This window comes from Eschrichtius robustus, chromosome 13 (genome assembly GCF_028021215.1).
Source record: "Eschrichtius robustus isolate mEscRob2 chromosome 13, mEscRob2.pri, whole genome shotgun sequence".
NCBI classification, from domain to species: Eukaryota; Metazoa; Chordata; class Mammalia; order Artiodactyla; family Eschrichtiidae; genus Eschrichtius; species Eschrichtius robustus.
The window spans coordinates 42,804,534-42,821,072 of record NC_090836.1 but is presented as its reverse complement, the minus strand read 5'-3'; the positions used below and the strand labels follow the sequence as shown (position 1 = coordinate 42,821,072).

At 40.3% G+C, this 16,539-nt stretch overlaps 1 protein-coding gene and 1 pseudogene across 4 annotated transcripts in view; both read right to left on the bottom strand.

The window, feature by feature from the left end:
• The window catches only part of DIP2B (disco interacting protein 2 homolog B), a 230,445-nt gene that overhangs the window by 143,631 nt on the left and 70,275 nt on the right, over positions 1-16,539 (bottom strand). The window lies entirely within an intron of this gene.
• Positions 13,956-16,539, bottom strand: part of LOC137775141 (small ribosomal subunit protein uS5 pseudogene) — a 51,218-nt pseudogene continuing 48,634 nt past the window's right edge.

Genomic DNA, 16,539 nt, shown 5'->3' with positions numbered 1-16,539 from the left:
AAAAAAAAGAGTGGATATATGTATAACTGATTCACTTTGCTGTACACCTGAAACTAACACAACACTGTAAATCAACTATACTCCAATAAAAAATTTTTTTTAAATTAGATGCCAGATTTTCAACCACCTTTGCTTAAATTAAAATAACTTTTACAGTGATTTAAGAAGTTATGTTGTCAAATAAATGATGGATTTCCCATTCCAATATGCACTATGCAGGCCTTTAAAAAAAATGAAGTAAATCAATATATGTTGATATGGAAAGTGCTCTGAGAGTAACTAAGTGAAAAACAAAGTGCCGAAAACTTTGTACAGTGGAGCCCCTCCATATGAAGAGTACATCTCTGTGTGTATATGCTAGTTTGCCTAAAGGGCAAATTAATAGAAGGATTCACAAAGACTGGAGAAATATGTGAGTTTTTAAATATATAACAAAAAAACTAGCTTAGATAATTTTTAAAAGAAGTTAATGGAAATTTTTACTGATCTTGTATAAATATCTGACTATATTTAAAGCAAATATTACCTATTCTAGCATAAAAAGTAGAAGTAACCAAGTTTCAAAGAAATAAAACTGAGACAAGTCATAGCTATTTTTAAAACATGCAAATCATATTTATCTAAATACTTTGGGTAACTGAACTCCTTAGTTAGTGAATCTTCAGTCTACTTTAGTGCCAATTGAAAGCCGTGTTTTTCAGGATCATCCAAACCAGGTCAACACTCTGAAAGTCTCCTGGTCTTGGACACAGTCAAAGCTCTAAGATTCAATTAGCCCCAGACTGGCTATGCACAGTAATGATCATCCTCAACTATCTATATATATATGGCTTTTGTTAACCTGTTTTACCACCATGCAAAACAGACACAATCCAACTCATATGGTCAAAACTTTGTCTTTAAGACCCTCTCCCAATTTCTCCCTTTTTCATTTCTACTTATGATTCTTATTTTATATTTCTAAAACAAACTCTATCCCTGCCAAAGGTCTTCTTTTATATACTAAGTTATATAAAGCACTGATAAATGAGATTAGATTCTTCTTACATGAACCAAAGTCTTAAAGCCATGGAGCTATCAGGCTGGAATACTGTGTATAAGATGGTAGCACCTACTGGCAATGTACTATAGAATTATTCAGCTTTACTGAACACTGTAAATACCTAAAAAACACAGAAGGAAAGAAACCATGTTCCAGAAGCTGACCTGGAGTTATGAGATCACAAAGGCACAAAGAAATCCCACCTTGAGGGTAGAAGAAGGAAGGGTGAGAGTAAAGCGGGAGAAGGGAGGAGCCCTTCAATACATTCCCAGGAGGCCATGTGCCAGAGGCCACTTATTTCTTTTCTCATTTTTACTTTAGTCCATCTGGAGATTCTTCTTCTGTGAATAAATGGCTTATTTTATAATGTAAATCAATACACAGACTTTTGGTTAATACATTTAATTGTCACAAAGAAAGAAAAAACTATACTTGAGAGACATGGATGTAGTATTCTCCTCAATGGCCACATTAAGTATAATCTTGGTGTACTTGAAGCTTTCTGTTAATAAAACCTTACCAGTCAGTACTTCCCTGGTGGCACAGTGGTTAAGAATCCACCTGCCAATGCAGGGGACACGGGTTCGAGCCCTGGTCTGCGAAGATCCCACATGCCACGGAGCAATGAAGCCTGTGCGCCACGACTACTGAGCCTACACTCTAGAGCCCATGAGCCACAACTACTGAGCCCACATGCCGCAACTACTAAAGCCCGCGCACCTAGAGCCTGTGCTCCGCAACAAGAGAAGCCACCTCAATGAGGAGCCCACACACTGCAATGAAGAGTAGCCCCTGCTCGCCACAATTAGAGAAAGCACGCGCATAGCAACAAAGACCCAATGCAGCCAAAAATAAATAAATAACATTAAAAAAAAAAAAAAACCTTACCAGTTCACTCTCCAGTTCTAAATATATTTACCAATACACAAAGGGACAGGAAACCTACTAGCTGTGTGCACCACTATCTTGCTAACCTGCGTTTCCAGAGTCGGCATGGTTTTACTCTCATTAGAGCCAACAGCTGCCAAAGTGTTAATCCTTTTAGACCTTGAACCCAAGCTCTGTGATAATTTATGCGGCCAGTGTAACTTAATGGTATTAATAAAATAATTCTTTTAACATATCAAGTTATTCAAAGTAGAGCTCCTCCCTCTCAATAAGAGAAAAATGTCAAAGTAAACTAAAAGAATCGAATGACAGCTAAAAGCTGAAAGATGGGGGAATTTCCTGGAGGTCCAGTGGTTAGGACTTGGCATTTTCACTGCCGGAGCCCGGGTTTGATGCCTGGTCAGGGAACTAAGATCCTGCAAGCCGCACGGTGCGGCCCCCCCTCCCCCAAAAAAGCTGAAAGGTGGGTCACCAATTCTGAAAGACAAGCCCTTTAAGACACCCAGGGCTGACACCATTAAGTTATTCTACCATTGTTAAAATAAACCAGATAATCTAAAAACCAGTCAGGCAAATAAAAACAGCAAAACACCTAAGTTGATATAAGACCAAGATAGACAAAACATTTTATCACATATCAAACTATAAATACCTATGTTACATTTGAGCTGGGCCAACTTCTTAAATACATTATTTTAATATTTCTAATGTCCTTTTCCTATTTGACAATTAATGTTGAGTTCTTAGATCAATAATCCAATCACTAAACCGCTTCACACTTACCATAAAGCCTTATAATGATTGAGTATATGAATCTTAATCTATATCACGAGGTAATACATGTGACGAGGTAATATATGTACCAAGCTTCACGTTAACATACACTGAGTTTACTTCATATAATTAAAGAAAACTCTACTAAGTTCTAAAATTGGTCTAAACATCAGCCAAATAAAAAAGGGAAGTTTCTTTCCATCTAGAGGCCTCATCACTTAAAAATTAAACCTAAATTAATTCTCACAAAATCCCTTGAGGTAAACACTATCTTTACAGGTGTGAGAATCAGACCAAATGGAAAAGAGCAAAAGATATCATGGTTCAGATTCAAGCTTAGGATGACATTTGCTTCTGTGCTCTAATTTTAATTAATAAGGCAGCAGAGAAGGTTGCTTGTGTTCCAGCATCTCATACTTGAAACAAAGGGGTAGCCTTCACATCATCTCCATTTGTGACCTTAGGCGATTCACTAATCTCTGACTGGCTTTTTTTCATATGCAAAATGGGTGGAATCATTTGTAAAATTGGGACATATATTTAATGAGCTGCTGCTTTGAGTTTAACATAAAGTCAACATGTTTGATCTTTCTAGAAGACTAAACTCAGCTCTGGTCTTATGCCAGGGCATTAAGTCTAGAGCTATACATAAGTTCTACTTAGTGTATGGGTTTTAATTCCAGCAAGAGTAGAAAGGTTGAGAAAGGTTGTAGGAGAAGTGTAAAACTCAGGTTTAGCTCAGACTGAAATTTAGTTGCCTGCTAAAGAGAGAAAGGGGGAAAAAAAAAAAAAGAGGGCTTGCCTGGTGGCACAGTGGTTAAGAATCTGCCTGCCAATGCAGGGGACACGGGTTCGAGCCCTGGTCTGGGAAGATCCCACATGCCGCGGAGCAACTAGGCCCGTGAGCCACAACTACTGAGCCTGCGCATCTGGAGCCTGTGCTCCGCAACAAGAGAGGCCCGCGCACCGCGATGAAGAGTGGCCCCCGCTCGCCGCAACTGGAGAAAGCCCTCGCACAGAAACGAAGACCCAACACAGCCAAAAATAAAATAATAAATAAATAAATAAAAATTTAAAAAAAAAAGAACACTTAAAAAAAAAAAAGATTTAAAATAACACACACCAGATGGATACACAGAAAGAAAAAAAAATCAATATAATAAAATCTTAGAATAGCTTCAGGTTCAACAACTGGGCATTAAATTTAGCCCCCAGCTTCTTGGCCTTCATGGAGAAATGAGACAAATGATTTAGTTCCTACTATTTGAAAAGATGGTATACCTAACTTGTAAAAGGAATTTCCTATGTGAGTTCTGGTCCATAAACAAGCTAAAATTTTATAACATCAAAACTTGATCAATCTATACTTTTAAAGCCTAAATTCCTGTTTTAAAGAAAATGCTTTCACTGGAAATGATGATCACAATAATGATCCTCTAGTAGCAGCTGCTGTAACAATTAACCCAATGAGTCACTCCTTGGGCCACAACCGTGAACCTCAATCATTCCTCCAGTGGGGCGACAAATGCCATCTTTAAAGAGAGAAGGAAACCATGCTGTAAATGTTACTCTGCCCATCTACGCCACCACCTTACTTTCAACAGTTGCAAGGAAGAAAAGAGAGAAAAAAGAGCAGCATGAGAATCTTAGAAAATAATTAGCTCCTGATTAGCACATATTTGCACTGTAATATTCAAGTTTCTCCTCTTAACCTCTTCTAATTTTTCTTCCTGGAGGTCTTAAATCACTCAACTGTTTAAAATTTAGGTAACATGAAGAATCCTCCTCTGGCCCAAAAGAGCCTACAATATCTGCCCCCTGTTCACCCGTATCTACGGATCCCATCACCACTCTTCTAAGTCACCAACCTCACACCCTTTGCAGTTCCTCAAATACATCGATTCTGAGGATCCCTGCACCAATCATTTCCTGTGCCTGAAACACACCTTCCCTAGACTTTCTCATAACATGGTTCCCTCTCATCGTTCCAAGTCTCAGCTCAGTCTCTTATCACGTTTTCAGAAACAATGTTTCTTATCACCCTAGAGAAAACAGCACTCTATAACCCATCAGTTTTACCTTATGTCATGGAAAATAGCGCACTACAGCAATTACTTGTCATTTTAAGGCAACCAGCAGGATTATCACAATTTTAAATCAATAAGACACTTACCAATCACTTCATTAAATCAAATGACTTTAAAGGTCCTCACCTTTAATACAAGTAATACTAATTTTGAACATTAAGAGATTTTCCCTTATACATCACTTGACTTCACCAGTCCCCACTCCACCCTCTACACTTAAAACATTCTATAGAAACAGGCACAACATCCAGATGGACAGTAGAGGCCATACACATATAACCCAGCAGCTGGGTTAAGATGGAATTCTAGCTATCATGGTCTTGTTACAGGTGCCTGTTCCCCACAGAGTAGAGGTATACAACCCAGGGGACAGAAAGGTATCTCATTCAGATAGCATTCCCTAAAAAAGGTCCTCCTGATCTTCAGTGAAGTGACGAGTAAGGAAATAACTACTGTACATCCATTTGGAAGTCTGAATATCTTGTGTAAGCACAATACAGTAGAAATACTAACAAAACAATTTCTAAAGCTGTTTCACCAATGTATTATTTCAAGGTTGGTTTTCTTGGGGGAGGGGTGGGTCAGGGTAACTGAACATATAAGTCTAGCTTTGCTTTCATTCATCAGTATTCTGTAGCTACCAAAATAAATTCTAAGCCTATAGATTACATTTTTATAAAAGCCCATGGTCCCAAGAGATAATTTTCTTCAAAATTTCTTTCCTATACTTTGTTTTCAAACACAACTAGGACAGAGTTTAAAGTATAATACAGCTTGTCCTTCTACTCTCTGATGGACCTCAAAACAGAAATGCAGGCAGAATGCTTGCAGTATGTGACAAGTAATTGGAAAACTTAAGAGAACCGGTGGGAAGAGCAGAATAGAGAAGCACAAGTGGCAGGCAAGGTTTATGTGGATTTCTAGCTTTCAAAAAGGAACTGGAAACGGTTAAAGTATTTTTAGAGTTGTTGCTTCCACATAAGATCTCAGAGTACAGGAGACACTACGGAGAGGAAGAAAACTTGAAAACAGAGAGACTTGGACTGAACTAGTACTACAGTATTGGCAACTTCCTAGGTGATCACAATCTGGCATAAATCACTTCTAGGCACCTCTGTTAATTAAAATAAGATGTTAGTCTTATTTTGGACAGAACCTAACAAGCTGTCCCATGAAAAATATTCCCTCCTCATCAAAGATACCTCCATAACCTCTAATAGGGCAGGTATCCAAAAGAAGGGGGGGGGGGCAAAAAGTAAGTAACTTTCTTTCCTCCTTTCTTCCTTCCTTTCTTTCTCTTTCCTTCTTTCTTTTTCTTCCTTCCTTCCTTTCTTTCTTCATTCGTTCATTTTTTGGAACTGAGAGCAAATTATTTAATTTTTTAAAGAAAGAAAGAAAAAAGAGAAAATTTACAGAAAACTTTTGAACAGAAGAAAGGTGCCAAGATGCAGAGGAAGAGAAACACGGGGACATAAGGAACAAAGGGCCCGGTGGGAGGGACCAGGAAGAACTGGTGGAAAGCCTGGAGTCACTTTTGCCTTCACATCAAGGATGAAGAGGGACTTCCCTGGTGGTGGAGTGGTTAAGAATCCACCTGCCAATGCAGGGGACATGGGTTCGAGCCCTGGTCTGGGAAGATCCCACATGCCACAGAGCAACTAAGCCTGTGTGCCACAACTACTGAGCCCACGTGCCATAACTACTGAAGCCCACACGCCTAGAGCCCGTGCTCCGCAACAAGAGAAGCCACCGCAAGGAGAAGCTCGCGCACTGCAACGAAGAGTAGCCCCCACTCACTGCAACTAGAGATAGCCTGCATGCAGCAATGAAGACCCAATGCAGTCAAAATTAATTAATTAATTAATTAATTTTTTTAAAAAAGGATGAAGAGGGGAGAGCTGGTACCGGGGGCACTGGGATCTGGGGAGCAGAGCTGAACTGCGAGCTGAAAGCAGGGAGTCAGCACTACCCTAGGTCGGGCACCCCCTCTCCCACTGCTGCCCGAAATCCCAGGGAATCCCTAGCTACCTGCCAAGGTTCTGATGGTCTCTGTGGGAGAGGGAAGAGGTGAGAGGGGTGACCTACCAAGTCATAAGAAGGTGTAAAAAGCAACTTTAATTAGTCATCATGTAAATATTTTAATAAGGTCCATATAAGCAAGTGAAGGGTGAAACAAGAGGGTGGTCTAAAGGCTGTGCAGAGTCAATAACAGAACATCCACAGAACCTAAAAGGACAAGGGAATACATATATTAAACCATCACGCTGTACATGCTAAATAAATGCATTAATATGAGGACAGGAAAAGGGTACGAGAAAAGAGAAGGGGCCCCTGACTTTGTGTCAAGCTCCAATTTTACCTAGAAGCCAGCTGGCTTTACATATACTTCCAACTGGAGTGAATAATGGAGTGAAGGTGCACACGTGTGAAAACAAAGTGTCTGCATCTGGAAGAGAAAAACCTCAGAGCAGACAGGCTTCAGTTTTACCTAATGTATACTACTTACTTTTTATTTATTTATCTATCCATCTATTTGTTTATTTATTTATGGCTGCACTGGGTCTTTGTTGTTGCACACAGGCTTTTCTCTAGTTGTGGTGAGCGGGGGCTACTCTTCATTACAGTACTCGGGCTTCTCACTGCGGTGGCTTCTCTTGTTGCGGAGTATGGGCTCTAGGCGCCTGGGCTTCAGTAGTTGTGGCATGTGGGCTCAGTAGTTGTGGCTCGCGGGCTCTAGAGCGCAGGCTCAGTAGTTGTGGCGCACAGGCTTAGTTGCTCTGCCGCATGTAGGATCTTCCCAGACCAGGGCTCGAACCCGTGTCCCTTGCACTGGCAGGCGGATTCTTAACCACTGTGCCACCATGGAAGCCTTACTACTTACTTTTATCATACATTCACCCATGGTTCAAAATCCAAAGATACAAAAGATATACATACAGTGAAAATATCATTCCCTCTCCTGTTTTCCAGTCAAATTCTTTCCTGAGAATTTGCCCAAAGATGCACATACTATAAGCAAAAGCACATTTTCATGTAGGCAAATTCTGATCTAGATGTTTATAATAATATTTTTTTAAAAGCAGTCTTTGTTTTAAATAACTCACTGGCATCACACATATTCATACATTCCAACTTTTCTATGAGGCTGACTTCAAGACTGTTTTCTTTTCGGCCGATCAGCGCGGCTTGCGGGCTCTGAGTTCCCCGACCAGGGGTTGACCTCAGGCCCTCGGCAGTGAACGCATGGAGTCCTAACCACTGAACCACCGGGGAATTCCCGAAGACTTTTTTTTTTTTTTAAGTATCAAGAGAAGAGTGAAAGTTCTGGATTATGAAGTCTGGGTTCTTGCCTCAATTCTGTGCAAGTTTGGGAAAGTCCCACCATTTCTTCAGCATTCTCCCTTCTCTCTGTGGCCACCTCTTGAGTCCAGGCCACCATCAGCTCCTGCCTGGACCTGCCCCAGCCCCTCCACATCCTCCAAATAATCCACCCTCTTGCCTCCTCTAGGCCATTCTACTCAGGACTGTAGCTGACATAACTTTTTAAATGCAAATCTTGTTTTTATGTGAATGATCAACTCTTTTGCAATCTTTTTACCATTTCGGTGAAAGCAGGAACAGAGTACATGATCATCCACAGCATCCACAGTGAGGTTGGCAGTCTTTAGAGATCACTCCCTGAGTTGGATTCCCTCACTGAACACATGAAAAGACTGAAGCCCACAGAGACAAAGTAAGTGGGCCACATCTAGAATGCACTGGTTCACAGAATGCCATGATTATGTGGGAACCTAAAGGTCATTCATTCATTGATAAGTATTCGTCGAAGGCCAGGCACCGTGCTAGGTTTCAGGAACTGCGGTGAACAGGTGAGGTCCCTGACTTCTTAGAGCTTATATTTCTAGATATACTTCCAGAAAAGAAGCAAGTAAATACCCAAGATGATACTCTCTCACTTCATTGGAATCCCTATCAAAATGTCTCCTCCTCTAACCACTGTCTAGAACAGCATTCCTCACTTCACTCCACCTGCTTCATTTGTCTACACAGCACAGATCACAGTCAGAATATGATATATTTGTGGTTTGTCTGTTTTCCCACTAGATGGAAGCTTCCTGAGTGTGTCTACCTCACTCACTGCTATCTCCCCAGTGCCTAGAACAGTGTCAGGCACAGAGTAGGCACTCAATAAATATTGCTGGAAAAAACAGATAAAGAAGAAACTGAGGTGGGAAAGTAGCCACTTTGGGAAGGGTGATCAGAAAAGGGCTCTCAGACGAGGTGACATTTAAGCTGCATCTTGAAGAACAGTAAGGACAAGAGCCAGCAACAGATTAGTCCATGCAGAAGGAACAGTGAGTGTCAAGGCCCTGGGGCATGAAAGATCCTGGTGTGAAAGGGACAAGGTAGCCCTACATAATGAAGGAGGGGAAAGCAGTAGATGAGGCTGGAGAAGCAGGCAGGACCCTGAAGGCTATGGTGAGGAGTCAATAATTTACTCTACATGAAATGCCATCATTAAGGACTAAGCAAGGAGTTACATGATGTGGTTAAGTGTTTTTTATAGAGCACTGTACCTGCTGTGAGGAGAATAGTGTATAGAAGACAAAAATGAAAGCAGAAGAACCAATTAGGAAACTCAAGTAGTTTTCCAGTTGAGAAATAACAGTGATTTAGTGGTGAAACACAGATGGAGAGAGGTGAATGTACTTGAGATATGTACTAAGGTAGACTTGATAAGACATGCTGATTGGCTGGATGGAGACAGGGAGGATTTAAGATGATTCCCAAGTTTCTGACTTGTGCAATTGGGTGTATCAGGATCTACTTACTGAAATGAAAAAGGATTGAAGGGGAAAAGCCAGAACTGTCTTTTGCACCCATGAAGCCTGAGTCATAGGTTACCGATCTCTAGGTGGAATTCAGAGGACAGGTCTGGGCTGCAGATACATACTCAGGAGTCATCAGCATAAAGATGGTATTTAAAGCCACGGGAGTGAGTGAAATCACCGCGGGAAGGAGTAAAAATAAAGAGAAGCAAGGCCCGAAACTGAACCTGGAGGCATTCCAGCACTTAGAGGTCACACAGAGCAAGGGGAGGCAGTAAAAGAGAAGGAGGACTGGTCTATGAGACAGAAAGAAAACAACTAGATTCCATCGCAGAGGACCTGGGTGCTCTTGGCAAGAATGGTTTCAGTGAAGTAGTGAGGAATGGAGCCAGTAATGTGTGGTTTAAAGAGTGAATGGAAGAGAAAAAAAAGTAGAAGAGAGAATAGACAACTCTTTTGAAAAGAGCTGTTGAAGGGGAGAGAAAGCGGGTCACGAAGTATCGACAGAGGTGGATTTAACAAGGGACAATTTCTTTCTAGAGACAGAGTGCACCAGAGCGTATCTGTACACTAACAGGGATGCTCTAGCAGACAGGGAGAGCCTGAAGATGGAAGAGGGAGATGGGGGACCACAGAAGCGGTAAGGTCCCTGTGAAGGAGGTGGGACACTCAGCACAAAGGAAAGGACTGTAATGGCGGGGGGGGGGGGGGGGGGCGGGGGCAGGGGGAGAAACAAGTGCTTGCTACATTATAATCAGCTGGAGGGAAATGAGAGAAGAGGGGCCCAGCTGCCAAAAAATCTCTAGATGTGGTGGAGGGCAGATGAGGGTGTCCCTCTGGACAGATTTCTATTTTCTCAGAGAAGCATCAAACAAAGCCATCAGCTGAGAGAACAGAAGTCTATGAGGTTTGAGGGAAAGGTACGAAATAGTCTTCTTAGAACCTGAGAAAGCAAACTTAACAGCTGGGCTTCCTAGCAGTGATGAAGCCCATTTCAAGCTGGGGTTATGTCTACATGGAATTTTAGTAACATTTTCTGTACATGGTAAATATTTCCTTCAATCAATTTTATTATTCAAATTTATACCAGGAATTAGATTTGTAATATCATCTTTGGAAATCACTGATCTAATATAAGTAAATGCCGCCCCTCCTCACCAAAATAGAATATTATGGACTCTCTACACATTCCCAGGATTTGATTCAATCATCTGATCACCAGCATCTTTAAAAAACAGACCAGACAACAAACCAAACAGACAAAAAAAATTATATAATCAGGGGAAATGTGACCACAGACTGAATATCTTACATATTTCTGGACAAAATTACATACTGATGCTTGATACGCTTTAAAATAATTGGAGGGGGTGGGAGAAAGCAGGTAAGGGTATAGATGAGATTAGATTAGCCATGTGTTGGTAACTGTTGATATTGGGGTGATTGGTACATGGAGATTCCCTATACTAGTCTCTCTACTCTGGTATGTGTTTGAAAATCTCCAATTAAAAAAGTAAAAACAAATAGTAAAAGAAATCCAGAACACTAAAATACAACCAATATTTATTTTATGCTTCCAATATAAACTAATATTCCAAAGTTTCATAGTTTTTTTTTTTTCATTTCCAAAATTCTAGTTTGCTTAACAACTAACTAATCAGGAAAAGAAGCTATTATCCTTCCAAACAAAATTCGCTTTATTTCAAAAGTCACCACCTTTCTCTCTTGTCTGTTTTGTTGGATCAAGCCTGCCCCACTGCCCAGGTCCCCCTGTACAGCCTGTACACTACTGCCCGACTTGGGGGTTCAGCTTCAGGCTCACCGGCTCCCACACTAAGCTCTGCCTCGATCACTATTAAAGGCAACATTTCGGTCTCAAAAATGAAAAGAAAAAGAAAAAAGTAAAATAAAAGTGACCATCTTTTCTTTCCTTCCTCAACAACTGTCTCATCTCCACAGCTCTTGGAACCACCCCAACAAACAAGCTCACCTTCATTAACTTCTCTTTTAGCCAAAAGAAGTAAAGGACCAAGACCAGAGGATCCTTGCCGGTCCTCTGGACTAGAGGACTAGACAGCCCTCTGTGCTTCCCAGTGCCCCTGCTGCCTTGGTCAGGTTAATTTATACCAGAAGTAGCTTTTAAGAACACTTAACCACTGTGGTGAATGTGGGTAGCAAATGAATGCTACGGAGGAGAAGTCAGCACTGAGTAATTCCCCTCCTGGGATATAAGGTAGATCATATTTCTTCGATTCTACTAGCAATTCTCCTCTATCGCCTCCCTCATCTCTTTTCACCACCACCCCCTTCTAAAACCAAACTTGTGGCAAATAAAATGAACTGGACACCATATGACTGGAAAGAACCAAAATCCTATTGGACACCGCTGCTCCAGTTCTGCCTTGTCAATCTGAGGGTTACGTGACTGGTTTCACTGACAGAACTGGTTGCCCAGGAGGGTGGATATTATCTCTGAGAGCCACAAAGAACGTCTTCTCTTTGCACTAGCTGTCCTAAAAGTTTCTTAGCTTATCAATACATATCTGTTTCAGTGGTTCCCAAATCTGGTTAATTACAGGAATTTCTAGAAGAGTTCTTTTAAGATTTGGTTGGGGCCCATAAAAATTTTTTAAAGTCATCAGGTAGTTGTGTACTCAGGTATAGAAACTAATGATGTATTACAACCTGAGGTACAAACATAAGTCATATTCAAAAGAGTAACCTACCTCTAAAATCTTTAATTATTCTGAACATAATCAAAATATTTTCTCTGAATAAAACCACAATTCTAGATAATAGGCAAAGTAAAATCAAATTGTTAATTCAGCAAAAATAAATTAATAAAAAGCTAACAAATTACAAGGAAGGACTAACGCACAGTCTTTTAAGACTGGTATTATTGACATTTTGGACTGGATGATTCTTAGTTGATAGAGGCTGTCCTGTAGGATGGTAGGATGCTCCTATCATCTGAATATAAATTCAGTGAAAATCTTACTGTAACAACACAATGAGTGATTTTGCTGAAATGAAGGCGAGCTCTCTGATTTCTATCTACTAGAATGATAGAAGCATCCCCCCAAGTTGTGACAATCAAAAATGTCTCTAGACATTGCCAAACGTCCCCTGGGGGCAAAATCACCCCAGTTCAGGACCACTGGATTAAAGGAACTGGGTTAAAAATGGAAGAAAAAAATTGCAAAAGTAGACTGAAGATACAGACAGTTAAACTGTCTTCAAAATATAAAGCAATAGCATGAGGAACACTGTTATTAGTTCTTTATTTTTATTAAAAACAAAACTAAAGGAAATGGACTTAAGTTATACAAGGGAGCATCTAGAGTACTCATAAGGAAAAACTTCTTAACTCCTAAGGTTTATTACAGCCAGGAAACCTTGAGGCCCTTTCCTGGAGATAATTAGAATGAAAAGGCTGTGATATGACTCAGAAGATTTGGGACTAGAGTGTGTAGGTCTGACAGACCTATGGAGGGCCCTTTTTAGCCTGAGAATCTCTCCCGCCCTGGAGCCTGAAAGACTCCTTCAGAAGGAAAGCACTTGAGTCATAGTTAATGTCTCCCTCTGGACTCAGGTCCATGTGATGTGACCAGTTTCTGAATGCACACACAGCAAGCCAACAAGGCTAGCAGGTTTATGGCCCTTCATTGTTGCTTGTGTCCCTTAAGGCCAAGGTGAGGCTGTGAACTAGTCTTCTCTTCTGTGCCCAGGGTCAGGCCTAGCATCGGCCTAGCGCCCGTGCTGAGACTGCCAGTCCAGAGTGGAGCTCTGACCAGTAATGGTATTCAACCCAGATCAGTGCATCTATAGGGTCTATCTCAGCAAAAGTAAAGGCAAACAGAAGAAATCTGAGAAAAGAGAAAGAAATAAGTCGTCACAAATTACTGTAAATCAGCAGTCCTCCAAAATGTGGTCCATGGGCTTCTGGGGGTCCCCCAAGAACTTACGAAGGTCCACAAAGTATAAAATAGTTTAATAATATATTAAGACATTATTTGCCATTTTTACTGTGTGAAAGTCTATTTTAAATTTTTACCTCTTGTTCTTTATCTATAACAATGGATTTCAAACTTTACACTTTTAAATTATTTGCTCTGATGGTATAAAAGCAATGGAGAATAAAATGGCTGGAGCCTTAGCACAAATCAAGACAGTTGATGATTTAAGCCACGCACTCACAGTGGAAGTTACTGGTGTTATTACATTTTGACCCGAGTCCACATCTTTCTAATATTCTGTGATGTCTCAAAGAAGAGCACTTACACAACTGAGTTGTGAGCTGAACTGACTGCCTTTTTTTTTTAAAACCAGCTACATTCACTTTATTTTTCTCATATAAAACTCTGTGATCGCTACAGCTGGAGCCTGGGTCCTCTGCACAGAAACTCTGGTGTGGGCCTTTACAAGATGGTCAGTGAATTCCTGATATGGAGACTTGGTGAACACCGTCTCTTTCCAGAAATCAGGAGTGAGATAACTGTAGGTCTTGGGAATGGCATCAAAAGCGACCTTGGTGAAGTTGCCCAGGGTGGTGGTGCAGCCCCTGGCAGAGGTGTAGCAGTAGTCAATTCCGGCCATCATCAGTAGCTTCTTGGGCATAGGGACTGAGACAATGCCAGTGCCCCTGGGGGCAGGGATGAGGCGCACCAGCACAGAGCCACAGTGGCCAGTCACCTTGCAAGGGACAGTGTGGGGCTTGCCGACCTTGTTCCCCCAGCAGCCTCACCGCATGGGGATGGTGGAGAGCTTGGCCAGAAAAATGGCCCCACAAATGTCAGTGGCTACCTCCGTTGAGCACTTAACACCCAAACACCATTTCTACTTTAACACCATTTCTATTTGAAATGATGAACAAACTATGGTTTTCAGACTTGAGTATCTGGCAGACATTTTCTTAAAAATTAACGAAGTGAGACTGTTACTGGCAGCATTGACAATCATAAACTTCAGTGAACTGACAGTGATTTCAAAGCAAAAATCGAAATTTTAGAAAACTTGAGATTGACAGCTTCCCCATACTTAGCATTTTTTCTTATGAGACTGAAGGTGAGATTAACAAATATAATTTTTGACAATGTATAATGAAATGTGTCATAATTTGGAAGATGTACCTAACACAGCGATTCAATATTTTCCAAATGACCAATGCATGATGTTAAAAAAAAAAAAACATACACAAGTTAATGATCCATTCAAACTATAATTTTAATGTAACAGTATGAAAAGTTATTGGTTTCACATCCTACATTGTAACTAATCTTTAATAAACTATCACTTGAGTTTGGGTGTAGTACCAAAGAAGACTATCCACAGTTATATGATAAGACTATTAAAATACTCCTGGTTTTTCTAACTACATAGCTATGTGAGGCCAGATTTTCTTCATATACTTAAACCAAAACAATTTATCATAACAGATTAAATGAATAAGTAGATATGAGAATCCAGACATTAGAGCCACAAAAAATGTAAAACAGTGCTTTTCTTTTCATTAAATATTTTTTGTTTACGAAAACAGTTGTTTCTCATAAAAATATATTACTTATGAGAACGTAATAGATTTATTGTTGTTATTTTAAGTGAATTAAATATTTTTAAAATATTTCAGTTTTAATTTATAATGTAGTAAGTAAATAATGATGGATGCAATACACATATAAACAAAGCCTCTTTGAGTCTCAATTTAAGAGTACAAAGTTTTAAAACCACTGTTACAGATAAAGAACAAGAGGAAAAAAATGTAAATAGCCTTAAAAAAAAAACTGCAGTGATATATAAATAGGGGAGAGTTTCATCTTTTAAAAGTTATGAAAATTCAGCAACAAAAAGAAACAAAAAGGAAAACTACCGATACGCAGAACAACCTGGATGAATCTCTAGAGAATTATGCTGAGTGAAAAAAATCCAACCCCAAAAGGTTACATACTCTGATTCCACTTAGATAGCATTCTTGAAATGACAATTACAGAAATGGAGAACAGGTTAGTGATTGCCCTGGGGGAGGGGCGAGCTGCCGTGGGAGGGGAAGTGGGTGTGGCTATAAAAGGGAACAGGAGGGATCCTTGTTCATGGAAATGTTCTGTATCTTGACTGCATCAATGCCAATATCCTGGTTGTGACCTTGTACTACAGTTTTGCAATATGTTACCATTGGGGGAACTGGGTAAAAGATAACTGGGATAGCTTGGTATTATTTCTTCATAACTGCATGTGAATCTACAGCTATCTCAAAATAAAAAATTTAATACTGAGAAAGCTATGAAACAGAAATCAAGAGAATGTAGCATGACTCTATCAAAAGTCTAGACGTTATAAATCCTGCCTACCAACTCAAACTGATTAATGATATCTTTAGACTACTAATATTTTTTCATATCTTAGGAATAAGAACTATTTCTCAAAGCACCCATTAATTCATTACAGTCCTCTGACATGCCACATACAGCTAGGTAAAGAAGACATAGAAATGAAAAAGGAAATGGAACCTGTCCTCCAGGTATGCACAGTGTTGTAGGGATGACCGAATGGCAAATGGATTCTCAGGACACAATCTAGAATGTGTAATAACAGAAGTACAGACCAGGTGGAATGGGGGCATAACTCCATAAGAAGGCAGGTGGGCTTAAGGAAAAGGTGACAACTGAGCAGAGTCCTACAGGCTGAAGAGGTTGCAGGCAGAAAACAGAGGAGAAAAGGGCAAAATACACAGCAGGATTTTAAACAAGAGAGGACATCATTAGGTTCTGTGTTTTATAAAGAAATATGACAACACTTAGTTAGGAGGCCAAGGGAGAAACAGGGCAGGTGAGATTTTGGGGGGCAGGGGGGGATAGAAAGAATCAATTAAAAGTGATGTTTTGGAGGGAGAACTGATAAGACTTGCTGGCCTCGGACAGGGGTC